Below are 14,835 nucleotides of genomic sequence, written 5' to 3'. Positions count from 1 at the left end.
CACCTAGACCACTAATGCTTCATCTAGAACCTTCTGCCTCCCCGAGGTGGAGGTTAGGAAGGTGTGGGCCAGAGAAGGGAGAAGTGGCCCCCACTCCCTCCTTCCTTGCTTGCTGCTCTCCTCACACCCAACCACCCGGGATGAACCCCCCTTTTACACACACACACACACACACACACACACACACACACACACACATACACACAATGTCACACACCCAGCCATCCTAGCCCTGGACAGAAAATCCTTCCAAGGACACCAAATCTTAGTCATGTGGGATGGCACTCTTACCATGAACACCTGTTAAAACTCAACTCCTGACCGGTTTCTGATGCTACCGGCTGGAGTGTTTAATTAAATATTACTCACTCAGGAAGCGCTCCCTGCCAACTCACCACCAACTGAACACTTCATTTGCAGAGAAAAAGAGAAAGGAAGGGAAAAAGAGCCTGAGGCCTTCTTGGTTGGCACCAGCAGGGGCTTCCCTCGTGGGGGGCCTGCCGGTGGTCTAGCACGGCCCACTTTCAAGAATCAAGCAAGGAGAGTCGAGCTAAACAGCTCTCAGGAACAACGGCATCATTGCAAGATCACCATAGCTCTCTCTCTCACACACACACACACACACTCACAGTCCCTCACTCATACACACACACATGCACACAGAGATGTACTCACAGACACACATGGAGCATGGTGGCACACACCTGTAAACCTGACTACTCGTAGGCTGAGGCAGTAGGATCACAAGTTCGGTGCCAGCCTCAGGAACTCATGGAGAGTACCTCAGTGGCAGTGTCACAGAAGAGGTGTCTGTGGAGAAGGATCCCTGAGAGAAAAGGGAACTCAACTCAGGATGTGTGTGTGCATGGGGGTCTTTGCCTTACATGATGGGTAAGGATTTCAGCACACCCAGTCAGGGGCACAGAGGTCTATTGAGGAAAGCAGATACACATTCAAGGGTGAATACGGGCTCTCAAGAGGGATGCCTTTGGGGGTAAAGCATTTGGGGGGAAATGCATTCAAGGAAGAAGGAGGGCATCTATAGGGCGAGAGATGTTTTAGGGGTCCCTCGCTCAGCTTCTAAGGACAACTTGGCAAGAGAGGGCAAGGGAAGGTGTGTAGGACTGCTATCAGCCTGGTGACCCCGAGATGATTTACAGTGGGCTGGTCAGTCTCGAGATCCTCAGGATGGTGTGGTCTTCAATATCTCATCAGTGGATAGCACTGGAAAGTCCCCTAAATTAGATGTTTCTCAACAAAATATTGCATCTCTCTTAATCTATGGGGGGGGGGTTACTTGTTTAGGAAGATTTGCAGATTTTCCAGGAATTTGGGAGAAACAGGCCTGGGAGAGACGCTGGTTTGGGGAGTGATAGGCCTGGAAAAATATGTGGAAGTTCGGAATTTAAATTTTATTCCCTTGCCAGGCATGGGGGTGCACGCCTGTAATCCCAGCAACTTGGGAGGCTGAAGCAGGAGGACCTCAAGTTCAAGATCAGCCTCAGCAATTTAGAGATCCTGTCTCAAAATAAATAAATAAATAAATAAATAAAAAGGGCTGGGGATGTGGCTCAATGGTAGAGCACCCCCAAGTTCAATCCCCAGTAGTAAAAATTCATTCATTTCATATCGGTGTCCTTCCTTTATGTCACATTTTTAGCTATTTTTAAAAAATTTCTTAGATCCTTCTTCAGTAGAGTCCCCCCCCCCAAAACACACACACTTCAATCCCCAATACTGAAAGGGGGAAAAAGATACACAGTCATGCCACACACACTCACAGAAACACAACAGACACAGAGACACAGACACAGCATACTCCCAGGCACATATTATGCCACAGAAATAGACTCGCCGGCCCACACAGACACAACTCACTTAGAGCCACTCAGGAAAAGGCAGAGACTCACATCCGCAAAGATACACAGAGGCACTCACATACCTGCGCGGGTCCACTCAGACACACTCAGGGACACACACACACACACACACACACACACACACACACACACACACACCAACTTCCTGGGAGAGCAGCAGCCTCACGGGCACCATTTGCAGTCATCAAGTCTGGCCTCTGCCATCCTCCATCACTTGAACTTGAACAGGTCAAGTAACCAGTCCCCGCACGCTCCCCAGGCGCTGGGGTGACCCATCTCCGCGGTTCCACCCGCCGACTGCTTTGGACTTTCTGTTTTTCGTCGATTTCCTGACAAAACCCTTTGGCTCTCCCTTCGTTGCCGGGGAAGCCGCGCGGCTCCACCGCGGCGGAGCGGGTGGCGCCGTCCCGGGTGTCGCCCCGCGGGCTTCCCCGGGTAGGCGCTGGCAGGCCGGGCGGGAGCCTGGAGGGGCCAGCTGGTCGGCGAAGCAAAGCCCCAGCCGGGAAGGAAATACTGGCGGGAAAAGCGAAACTAACTTAGCGGAGCGGGGTCGCGCTGCCCCCGCCCCGGTGCTGGAGGGCCCAGGTGCATGCCCCCGCCTTGGCTCAGGGACAGACTCAGGAGCACAGTCCTGGGGCGCCCCGACACAGAAGTCCGCGCGCCCCAGACCACTTGCCTGTCGGCAGCCGCCGAGGCTCCACCCGGGACGCGACGGTTCCCGATGCCGCCTGGACCCCCTCCCGGTCTCGGTGGGACCTGGGCTCCACCACGACCCGCCTGTGCCTGCAGCCGCAGCGGCCCTGGGCGGCGCCCGGCCCCTCTCCCGGGACCCGCGGCTAGAGTAGGGCTCCCGAAGCCAGCGCGGGAGTGGTCACGCTCCCCGGACGCCCACCCGGTCCTCAGTGCTCGGCTCCGCGCCGACCCAGTGGGTCCCCCAGTGTCGCGATCCCCAAGTGCACCCCCACCCGTCCCCAGTGCCCGGGCCGCGCGCCCACCCACCGGGTCCTCGGTGTCGGGCGCTGCCTACCGCGCGCCGGAGGCCGCCGCCGCTCTCCGGGACCCAGGAGGCTCGGGGCGCCCGGGCCGCACCCGCCGCAGGGAGCGAAGTCGCCTCCTCCCCGCGGCCCCGGCGCCAGCGCCCGGAGCCTGTTCCTGCTGCGAGCGCGCTGGCTGCCGGATCGCGACTTCTGTGCTGCGAAGAAAAAGCAACGGACGGCTTTAAAGTGAAAAAGAGGAAAGCGCCGTGGGCGGGGCCGTGGGCGGGGCCTCCCTGCGCCCCGCCCCGTCCCCGCCCGGGGCTGAGCGCTGCGGGGCGGTCTAGGCGCGCGGGCGCGGCGGTCCGGCCCGGCCCGGGACGGAGGGCGTCACGTGCCCGGCGCTCGCTGGACCGCCCCCTCTCGAGGCCGCCCGGGACGCCCGAGGCCGCGGCCCTGCCCCCCGGCCTTGGCGTCTGGAGCGGAGGCCTCGGTGTTGCCCGCGCGGCGCTTCGGTCCCTCTGGAGGCGTCTTTGGGAAAGGCCTGGCGAGAGGCCTGGGTTGCAACAGCAGGAGGGCTGCGGCTGTGCCAGGCCCTGAAATCGGGGCCCACGAATTTTAAAAAAATGTGGGGGAAGCGGGGTTGTTTCCATAACTTGGAGAACAAGGCCTTACATGCCTCATCTGACATCTCACTGTTTAAATTCCGAGTGGTGGGGAGCTAACGCATAATCCCACTATACCCCGGTGCCATGGCCAAGAGACCAGGGCCCAGGACCTGGAGACCCCCAGGACCCAGGCACCTGCGCATCTGCTGCGGGCTTAAGGCAAGCTGTGCACCCTGAATGAGTGAGCCCGGGGGTTCCGCGGCCAGAAGGACCTCACGAAGGTTATCCTGTGGCTCTAGATCACCAAAAAAAAATTTTCCTTCACCTTTCCCCAACCGAGCAGTTATTTAGGACTGGGAAGATTTTAAATAAAGCACTGTTTTAAGAGTCAAATCTTAGATTTCCTTCACTGATCCATCGAGGAAGCGTGGCAAAGAGACGCTGCTCTAAGTGATGAGATTTCCTGAGTGATTTGACCTTTATCATAAATCTATGAGGGCGAGGCTGTTGACATCCTCATTGTAAAGGTGAGAACAGTGACCACCCAAAGTCTGCTGTAGCAGAGGTTGGAACCCAACTGGACACTGTTAGATTCCAAAGTTTGATGTCTTTTCACCTTACTGTGTTGCAAATCAGTCTTTGGGATCCAGAATTTAAAAACAAAATAAACCAACAGATACTCTACTGACTGCTGTGGACAGGGTGGGCCTGAATGGGTAGTCTGGCTTCTTTGGTGACATTCTAGGTTCAAGTTGCCAATCTAGTCAGGTGGGCAGCCACTATCAACAACTCAGGGGTACTTCCAATTTAAGCATGACCCCCAAATCCCTTTAGCAATTGGAAAACTGCTGTTCATGTCAAGGCATTGGGAGGAAATTACAGCTACCATGTGGTTGGTGTTAGGTGTGCTGTGCAGGAAATGTGTGTATTTTAGCGGGTGCTGACATCTCTGTAGCCGCACACCAGGATTATGGTGCCTCCAGCTTCCCAAGGGGTGACTTCCTCAGTCCTCGCCCCTTATTCCAAGGGAGAACTTCTGAGGCAGGCTTGGGCACATTTCATGTGATTGGAGCAGCGGGGTCATTTGAGGCTGAAAATCCCACCTTAGATGTGTGGGCCCTGAAAAGAATAGTTAACACTAAAAGTCTACTAGTCCTACTCCCTTCAACATCAACCTTGAACTCTCAGCTCTGATCCAGTCAGATAATTAGATTCTTCTGACCTAAATTTCCCAGAGGAACCCCTGGAGAGTGAGTCCTCTCCTGCAGAACACTGGGTAGGGGGGCTGAATGCTAAAGAGCAAGTCATGGGCAGTAATCACTGTGGCTTAGAGCCCCATTGAGCAACCCTGAAGGACAGGATGTGTGTAAAAGGGGCACCAACTCATCAACTCCTGCATTGGTGCTGATACTCTTGTGTGTTACAAAGATACATAATAATGTGATACTGTAACATTAGCTGATAAACACAGGAATTTTAAGTCTGATTCAAGTCTTAAACCAAGGGTCTGTGTGTTCTGCAGGGCTGAATAGTGGTGGACGTGCCTCCGGGCTCCCAGAAGTACTGCTCCAGCTCCACCCACTCCCACGTGTATTTCATCACTTTCATCAGTGATGCAATCGGTTTGATTTGCTCACTTTAATCTTAGAAAAATAATAAGGGTAAATTGTTAGAATTTATCATAAAGTTTTCCAATGATGGTTCTAGGTCTAATCTAGAGATATCTTGTACACCACTGGGGTCCTTAGAGCAGAATCCTGCTGCCCTCACAAGTTTAGACATGTCCATCTTCTCTAGTCCCTTCTACTGATTAGAGTGAATGAGCAAAGGCTTCAGAATTAGACAATCCCATTAAAAATCCCAGTTCTGCAATTCACCAGCTGTGTGACCTTGAACTAGGTATTTAACCTGTAGAAGTTCGGTTTCTATAAAACATGTAGAACTATAAAATTGTTCTACATGTTTCCCAGGATTGGGCAGGGTGGGGGGTGTAGTCATTCAACAAACATTAATTGAGCACAGCATGTACAGGGTATTGTGTTAGAATGAAATCAAAGGGTTTTGAAGAATCTCAAAATAAACGCTTCCTAGCATAGCTTGGGATCCATAACACGGAAGTATGGCAAGATTCATTAGAATACAAAGAACAAAGGAGCTTGCAAATAAATAAATAAATAGAGATACATTCCCATTATACATCCATACTACAAGACATATTTATCTTATGAAGTGAACTGAAGTAGAGTGGTTTTTGTCTTATATATCTTGATCTTATAGCTTCACAAATTAATATGTTGATTCAGAGTCAGACTTTGCTTTAGTTTTCACACTGGGTGGCATGTTATTAGACAGTGACACCTGCTGGCAATGTATGATATTGCGGTATAGCTCTATCAGACACTGTTAATTGTGAATGAATTCCTATGGCTTTTAGAAAATGAATAAAGAAATGAGTTTGGTTCTTGTGACAATAATCATCACAAAGTTATTTAAATAAATACTTCCAGTAAAATTATAGGGAGTAGTCTGTGACCTTGATATTTATCTTGTCTTGTCTTAAATGTCTGCCAGGCATTTTTATCAGTCTTCTTTCAGTATATATTTTTTTAAGTTTGGAAGAACATCTTGAATGTTATTGTATAACTATTAAAAACAATAGAAGGGAAATCCTTCTCTAAGTATGTATTCCTTTGGTCCCTCAGTATTTACTTTTTATTACATATTGAGAAGTGTAATGAATAGGTCAGGTACTTTTCTGCATCCTGGAGAATGGTAAACAAAACATACCAGGTTCCTGGCCTTAGAAGATTTCCATTTGAGTGGGTAAGCAGTGGGTGAGACCATTTTAGATAGGAACAGAGAGAAAGAATCAATTTACATCTATTTGTCATGTGGTCTATTTTTCTTTATCTGGGAGTGAGGGAAAGAAGACCTATATTCAGTAGCTTCTGTTCAGAACTTTAAGACTCTACTTTGGGTATAGAAAGATGACTTTTCTGTCCCAAATGGCAGATCAGAAACCTCTAATAGTTGTCCAAACCCATAGAATAAATGTAGATTTTTTTTATTAAGTGCTACGCATGCACCAGAAGCCAGGGACTGTGCTCTGTGCTTTGTTGTGTCACCCAGCAGGACTCTCTTAGGCTCTGGGTACTGGGGTCCTCTCCATTTTATGAGGGGGAAGCTTCAGACACAAAGTGGTTAAGTATAATGCCCAAAGTCCCCAAGCCAGTAAGTGGCAGAGCCAGGACTTGAACCCAGAGCTAGTCCAAAGCCCAGGCTACATATTGGCCCAGGTCAGCCTGAGAATAAACCCAGGGTAGCACAGAAGGTAGCTGAGCACCACCTTCCTCCCAGATCCTGGAGGAACAAGAGCCAGACAGAAGTCTGTGGAAGTCTGGAGCATGACTGGCCACGTGGCTAGAAAATGAGCAGACACCACCCCTAGAGAGTGGCCCTCCAGTTGGATGAGGGGTCAGCAGAGTTGTTGAGAAGAGAGTGGACATTATGAGGCCCTTAGGTGGGCCCATCCCCACATTTCATCTTACCCCTTAAGTAATTTCCAATACTCTCTGCCCTGCCCCCTTCTCTGCCCCCTGTCCTGTGCCACACTGTACTGGGTATAAAAGTGTAGCCCCCAAGGGCCGCAATTTCCACAACCTGGGAATGTAACCCTATTTGAAAATAGGGTTTTTGCAGACATAATCAAGTTAAGATGGGGCCTTACTGAATTAGGGCAGGTACCGCCCCGTGACAAGTGTCCTCATAAGGGGAGATAGGTTTGGATGTACGGAGGAAAACACCCTGGGAAGAGAGGGGCAGAGAGGGGCAGAGAGTGGTTGTTGTGTCCACATGGCCAAAAAATGCCAAGATGGCCCACAACCATCATGAGCTATAAGTGGGAAGGAGGGATTCTCTCCTAGTGCTTTCTGACAGGCAGTCACTTTGGTCTTGACCTTGATAGCCCCAGGGAACCAGTGTGCTGCCTGGCTGGTCTTTCTTCTGCTTCTCCCATCCCAGCCCCATGTGGCACCCGGTCCCACCTCTCCTGGCTCCTCCAGCAGCCTCCCACATTTCAGCTTCTCAGAGTTCTGTGCTTCTTCCTGCTATGACCATGGCCTCCATACCTGTCCACTGGGGTAGCTCCCCACGGTCATCCCCTGCTCCTAATCACAGCTCCCATCCTTCCCAGTTAGGTTATCACCCCACCCCACTGTACCTTCTCTCACACGCCCTCCCTGATGGCACTTGTCACCGGGGACGTTTCCACACTTAGGCCTTGGATTCTTTGATTCGTCCCCATCATGGCGATTTCAGGAGGGGTGGTGCTGGCTTCCCACCAAATCCTAAAGGCTCATCTCAGACCTTGGCATGTAGCAAGTCCTCGTACCAATCCGCCGCAGCCAGGGAACAAACCAGCCCAACACTCCGTGGCTCTAAACCACATCATTTATTCTCAGTCATTTCTGCCAGGTGCCTGGGCCCAGCTGGTCCTCCTGGGCTTGGGGTCTGGACTGCCAGATGGGCACCAAGTGTGCCTATCCTGAGGCTCGGGCTGAAGGGGATGGTGGGAACCCGAGGAAGCTCTGCCCCTGGCAGTGGTAAAGGAGCCAAGAAGGAAAGCCTGAGGGCACCGTGCACTTCAAGTCTCTGCCTGAGTCTTGCCTGCTCCCTCTCCAGTGACAAAAACAAGTCACATGGCTGAGCCCCAGGCCCAGGGGTAGAGAAGGATGCAACTCCAGTAGGTGGAGTCGGGGGACAGTCAATATTTTCTTTATAATCATCTCCTGCTGTCCCTAGTCAATGTTTGTTGAATCAACAGAGACATTTGCTTGAGCAAACTTGTCATATGGACACAAAAGAATCTAGTGGTGAGCTGAAGGAGGGTCCTGCACGCCTTGCAAGTTCTACAGGCCACAGGCCCCTGAGTTCTGAGATGGCCTTGGGGACAGTGTCCTCAAGAGCCAAATTAAGGCCCTGGGGAAATACATAAGGGTGTCCACCCACGATCACCATGGAGTGAGGAACACTAGACGTTCTGGTGTTCCCAGAGGAGGACTCTGGGTGAAGATTCTCTCTTCTTACTTCCTCATCATCCCCAAGGCCTCTCCCCCTTACAGTAGCTCCACTGCTGCTCCAGCCTGAAGTTCTGCCCAGCTAGGCCTGTTGTGGTTCACCCGAGAACCCACAGAAAAGACCTCTGTGTTTTCAGGCCACCCTGCACCCCAGGGTGACCGGATCTCCTCACCCCGCTCCCTGCTCATCGTAAGAGCACTGCATGTTCCCATGTTCTGGGAATTACCTTAAAGCCCCCCTCCCAGAGGCCGGCAAGAGTGGGTCAGCACCTTTCCTACCCTCCTGGAACACAGGCTGAGCAACCCTCAGATCGCAGAATTATCCAGTGTTGGGGGGTAGGGGGCGTGATCCTGGAACGCCCATGGTGGTTGAGCAGGGAAGCTCAGGCATGCAGAGCTAAGTGGCTTTGCTCAAGACTCAAAACAAACTGGTGACAAATGCTAGAAATTATCCCTTGGGCTTTAGCATTAAATTCCAAGAAGGAAAGCAGAAATGTTTGTAAAATCCTTGTGCCATTAACCCCAAGCAACCTCAGAAGTCACACAGGGCGTCCCTCCTTCTTCCAGAAGGGAGCCCCAGGCCCAGCCCATGGGCATCTCTATAGGGATCCGTACTTCCATAACGATTTCTGCTGTGCAGTAGTTCTCAGCAAGGTAGATGACCAAGTGGGTTCAGGTACCCAACAGCAGGGGTCCACGTGGTCAGCTCAGCCTCGACTTTAGGAGAATCCTCTCTTCTGACTTTGCCTTAGGTTCCTCATCTGTAAGATGGGGCAGGATGGAGAACAGCTATAGCAAACCTTTCCCTGGCCTCTCCCACTTCCAGGCCCAGGGGTCACTGAGTCTCCAATCTGTCCTGCTCTGTAGGAACCCTGGCTGGCTTCCCACGGGCAGAACCTGAGAGTGACTCCCGGGTCCCCATCTAAGCTTCCTGTTGCCACGGAGGCCTGGAGCACCCATGTGTGGTCAGCTCAGAGGATGTCCCACGGCAGCAGACGGTTGCTCCTTGCCACTTCTTTCCTTCCCCTGTGATTCTGGGATCAAACCCAGGGCCTGGAGCATGCTAGGCAAGTGCTCTACCACTGAGCCACATCCCCAGCCATTTTTGTTTCGAGACAGGGTCTCACTAGTTTATCCAGGCTTGTCTTGAACTTGTGATCCTCCTGCCTCAGCTTACAGTCGGTTGCTGGGCAGATGTGCTCCACGTGGGTTTGTGTGATACCTCCTCTGGATTCTGTTTCTCCTCGGGCAGGATCGCTGAGCTGTTGCTGGGTTCTTCTCATTCTCTCCGCCAGATGGCGCTTGATCTTGATTTGTTCCATTGCTGGTGATGTTAACTTTGATCTCTTAATTAAGATGATGTCTGCCAGAATTAGAAAGTTACTCCTTTTCCCTTTGTAACAAGCAAGGAAACCATGCTGGGTTGGAGCAGTAGATCAGAGGGCCCCACAATGGAACCGATGGGTGATCTCATATATCTGAAGGCATCGAGAGATTTGGAGGGGAGAATTAGTGATGGGAAATTAAAAGACAAGGCAATAATTAACTACAGGAAAAACAAACAAAAAAATCCCAAAAAAGGAAAGCAACTGTTCAGTTTTAAATAATATCCATATAATCATAATAATGACACAATGAATATTGATTTAACCAAAAATTGTGGTACATGCTGAAGCTGGAAGAAGAGAGTATGAGTCTTCATCTATCATAGATAGAAAATGATAATTAATATTAATTGTTAATATTAATAATAAGCACCAGCACTTACTGGGAGCTTCTTATGTGCCAGGCACAGAGTCAGTACTTAAAAGTGTTAACCCTTAATCCTCACATGAGCCCTTTGGTGTAGATAAGGAAAATGACTGACCGGTTCAAGATGGGTCAGCTGGTAAGCTGAGAGTCTAGATTTGCATCCAGGTGATCTGTTCTTTCATCACTTTAGTATGCATCCTGGGAGATTCTAGACATTCAGGTGAGGTCAAAGATGAAAGCATCATGAAACAATAGTATCAGCAGACTACTGAGAAATGTGACAGCAAATAACAGAACATGGAAAAAGAATTCAAGTAGTCACCTCCTGGTGCAGCAGCTGGGCATGAGCAGGGGTGAGACAGGAAACTGCTGGGAGTCGGGGTTGCTTTATTTGTGATATCTGTGGCTGGGATATGACTTCATGGCAGAGAGCTGGCCTAGATGCATGAGGCCCTGGTGGGATCTGCAAAGTAAATAGATGGAACGTGTCTCATTCTGTTTGGGATGCTGTAACCAGAGGCCATAGGCTGGGTAGCTTTTAAAAACAGAGATGTGTTTCTCATGTTCAGAGGCTGAGAGGTCCAGGGTGAAGGCACCGGCAGTGTGGGGGAGGGCCTGTTTCCTCCACGGTGTGGCCTGTCTTTGGGGGAGTCCTCGCGGCACGGAGAAGGGCTCAGGGGTCTTTTTCAGGCCTCTTTTATGAAGACACTAGTCCCATTTGTGGGGAACCACCCCCAGGACCTAACCATCCAAAGGACCCACCCCCTGATGCTGTCACCTTGGGGGCCAGGGCCTCACTGCATAGATTTAGGGAAGACACACACACTCAGGCCACAGCAGCCCACGTTGCCTTCATCCACAGGAAAGAGAGATCCCAGCCGTACTCCAGGGCCCCTGGAGCCCCATCAGCTTCCTGTATGTCCTCCAGAGAATTGCCAGACCCATCCCTGCCCTCTACCTCGCGTGCCACACACCACACTCGGGTCTCCCTCTCTTCTTCCCCCTTAGCCATCTGCCGTGGCTCCCACGGGGGCACGGGTGTCTCCCTAGGATTCCGCTGCACTGTGGGGCCCCGTCTGAGCCTTCTCCCAAGGAAGCCAGCCATAGTGACGTAAAGGCAGAGCCCTTGGGCCCAGGGGCCTCTCCTCCCAGGCAGAGCTTAGCCCTGGCACCTGACCAGAGGGAGGCACTCCTGCCCGCCCCCACTGTCCACTGACCCTCACCGTCCTAGTAGGTCTGGCAGATGGCCCTAGGCCAGACGCAGCTGCCGAACATCACTGCCTCCCTGTCAGGTCTTATAGGTCACCTGGCCACTCCCCCCACACCCCTCCACCCTCTGATTTACTGGTGCTGTGGAAAGGAGAAGCCCCGGGCTTTGGTGGGAGACTGTCCCTCTCTGGCTACGTGGTGCTTGGGGTATTCTGAGGGCCAAATGCCTATCCGCCCTGCACCCACCCTCTCTGGGAGGCCTCTTGGCAGTGGGCAAGCCCCCACCACTCCTCCATCCTGCACTGTGCATCCCTTGAGCTACAGCAGCTCGGTGTGGGGGCCACCATGTCTGAGTGAGGTCTCAGGGTGCCCACTTGGAACCCAGAAGGTGGAGGCCTGGGGTGGCACAAACTGATGTTCTTTGCTATTTAAAGAAAAAACACAAATCAATATTTTTCAAGTCCCAGCTAAGAAGCTCCTTCTTTGGCAGAGGGTCTGTGTGCCTGGGTGGTGGCTGGCCCAGGCCACAGTGAGGAGGGGAGAGCAGGAGAGGGAGAGCGGGGCCTTCGGCCTCCCCGGGCTGGATCAGGAGGGACTGGCATCTGGTTTTAAGTGCACAGTCTGTTTTTCCCCTGCTCAACCGGCGGGTTTGCCTGGAGTTCCAGAAGGGACTTTCAGGAAATTGGTGGCAATCTGAACCCAGTCTCCTTCCGGCCTCTGTGTCTCCTTCTGACACCAGACCACCCAGGCGGCTGGCACTCACCAGGAGGGGCTGAACTCTGTCGGGAGCCGCATCTGGGAGACACTGTACAGGCGATGCCAGGCCTGGGCTGGCTTCAGAACTGTCAGTCTGTGGTCCTTGGGTCCAGGGCTCACCGGGCCTCTGGGCCCAGCAGGAATGACTACACAAAGATACACCAGGCCTTTAGCTGGACAGGCCACACCTGGCTCCTGGGAAGGACATGGGAACTCCAGCAAAAATCCAGAGAAGTGGTGTCTCCCCTGAGGAAGCTCCAGTCAAGGAGTGGACGTGCTACGGTGGTGAGGCCTTGTCACCTGGCCACACAGGTGCCGAGGAAAGCCAAGCAGGCTGCCCTGCTGGGACCCCTGCCTCCGCCAGCCATGGATCCTCTGTCAAAGGTGGCTCTCCAAGAAGGTTCTGAGCTTTCAAAGGTTCCCAGTCACTCCCAATAGATTCTCAGGTGGCCACAGCCTTCTGGGAGCCTGACGGAGGTGTGTGGTGGCGGCCAGCAGAGCCAGGCTGGATGCTGAGCAGCCCCTGGAGAGGAGATGTCAGCCGGCAGTGCCACAGGCCAGCGCAGAGACCTGACTTATTGAGCGCCAGCTGTGTACGAGGCAGGAGGCCACAGCAATGAACAGTTGGCCTTTGTCCCCAACTGGGGAGGGATGTCACAGAGAAATCACAGTTTGGTGTGGACAGGACCCTGCCTGCCTTCTGGCCGGGGACCCTGCATCCACCATCATGGCTGCACTCAAGAATGAATGAACCAACAGACTGGGGCTGGTTTGGAGCTCCCCCCCCCCACACCGCTGGCCCACGATCACGCCACACCCATCCAGACCTCACCCCAGTGACAAACCCTTGGATGATCCCCCAGTGCCATGAAGTGATTCTCAAACTTTCCCCCCAAACCGCCCCGCCTCCTCCAATGGGATCATCCTGACGTCCTTGTTTATATTTTAAATCTGAGAGTGATGGAGTTTCCGTTCTGCTTCAGAGCAAGAATCATGTTTTTCTCCTATTCTTGGAGACACTTTTGTTCTGGGAGATCGTGCCACCCTCATCCTGTGGCTGGACGGGGTCGTCAGTTTGAGAGGCTGGGATGGACCAAGGCTGCATCCAAGCTCTTTGGCTGAACTTCAAGGCCTTGGACTCCCACCTCCATCAGCCTCAGCCTCCTGAGCCGCCCACCTGGAGCTATCCCATCCTGTGGCCCAGAACTGCGTGTGGCTGCCACCTGAACTGGGCTACTTCAGCCCCTGCCTTGGAATCCCCTCTTGAGACCCACACCCTTCTCCCAGCTGAAGTCTGCTCATCCTTCAAGAAGCACCCAGCACCCCGGCACCCACCCAGTCCCAGGTGGGGTCCGTGCTCTGCCCTGGGCCCTCTATCATCAGATTCTAAGGCCTTGTTAGAATTCTGTCTCCTGTCTGTGTTATCTGGGCTTTTTCATTGAGGACAACAACCACAAAACAAAAGTCAATTCAAAATGGTTTAAGGTGTGAAAAAAATGGTGAGATGGATTGGTCCCACCCTGGGGAAGGTGCGGGTGGAGACGGCATCGTGGCAGGCAGCTGGACCCTTGGTCTCTTGTGCGCCAGCCTCCTTCTCCAGGACGGGCTTCTGGAGAGGAAGGGGCCTGGCCGCCGCTCTCCCACCAGCTCCAGGTCCAAGAGTCGGGGGCAGCGGGTGAGCCTAGGCCCCACATCAAATCAGGACTCTCAGGAGCTTTGGAAGGTCCTTTTACAGAGGAACAGACCCGTTAGGGAAGCCCTCAGGAGCCCTCTGGGGCTGCCCTCCAGGCCCGCCAGGGTCCGTGGGACATGGGGAACTCCAAAGCAGAGAGCCAGGCTCTCAGGCCACCTCGTCCCTGCTCCTTGATGGCTCCAACCTGAGTCAGGGCCAAGAGCTCCTGAGGCGACTGTGCAGAGCACCTCCCACCAGACCAGGCCGAGGCCGGTGGAGGGGGCTGCTGGGCAGCCAGAAGGCCTCCACCGAGGGCCCGGCTGCCTGCTCCCAGGCCCTCTCTGCACCTTTCTGTGACCAGGGGCTGGGCCTCCAGCCTGGGGCATCCACCCTCCTGTGGCGAAAGGCTGGGAGCTGGATCCACAGGATGGAAGGGGGCCGGGAGGTCAATGCCATGGTCACTGCACCCCTGAGCACACTACTGGCCTCTTTCTCTCCATGTCCAGGGTTAAAGACACAGACGAATGGGGCCGTCACAGAGCTCACCCATGGGGCACGCGAGTGTGTTTTGGGCCCACCTTCCAGGTGTGGACTTAGATTAGGGACAGCGGAAGGAGGCAGGCCTCTGTTCCTTCACACCACACCGGACCTCTTCTGGGGGCCAGAGATGGACATGCCCAGATGTCCTGAAATCTGAGCTCAGGAGAGACCCCCTGGGCTGCCTGCCTACTGGGTGGAGCCACCAGCCTAGGAGACATCCCAGAAGGGACCTGAGCCAGAGGGCAGAGGGCGGCTGGAGATTACAAAGAGGGGGAAGGAAAGACTGAGGACCCGTGGAGAAAGTTAACACGAAAGGCAAGAAGGAGACCATTGGGCAGAGTCAGGTTGCCTAACAAAATACAGGAGGCA

General features: G+C 53.2%; 1 protein-coding gene and 1 long non-coding RNA gene across 5 annotated transcripts in view; both read right to left on the bottom strand.

The window, feature by feature from the left end:
• Nucleotides 1–3,111, bottom strand: part of Spsb1 (splA/ryanodine receptor domain and SOCS box containing 1) — a 59,204-nt gene extending 56,093 nt beyond the window's left edge. For 2 of the 4 annotated variants that reach the window (XM_078025223.1, XM_078025222.1), the window contains exon 1: nt 2,880–3,111. The gene's annotated coding sequence lies outside the window, so the exon portion shown is untranslated. The remainder of the gene's footprint in view (nt 1–2,879) is intronic. The other 2 variants (XM_078025225.1, XM_078025224.1) reach the window with 1 other exon arrangement.
• Nucleotides 3,112–7,897: 4,786 nt separating this feature from the next.
• LOC144367692 (uncharacterized) lies at nt 7,898–11,420 on the bottom strand. The gene is made up of 3 exons (XR_013427217.1): nt 10,612–11,420; nt 10,405–10,497; nt 7,898–10,015 (listed from the first exon to the last, which is right to left on the bottom strand). It is a non-coding gene; the product is annotated as an uncharacterized LOC144367692 (long non-coding RNA).
• Between the last annotated feature and the right edge of the window lie 3,415 nt (nt 11,421–14,835).

Source organism: Ictidomys tridecemlineatus, chromosome 11, assembly GCF_052094955.1.
Source record: "Ictidomys tridecemlineatus isolate mIctTri1 chromosome 11, mIctTri1.hap1, whole genome shotgun sequence".
Lineage (NCBI taxonomy): Eukaryota > Metazoa > Chordata > Mammalia > Rodentia > Sciuridae > Ictidomys > Ictidomys tridecemlineatus.
Note: the sequence above shows the minus strand (reverse complement) of the source record. Positions and strands in the feature narration are given on the sequence as shown.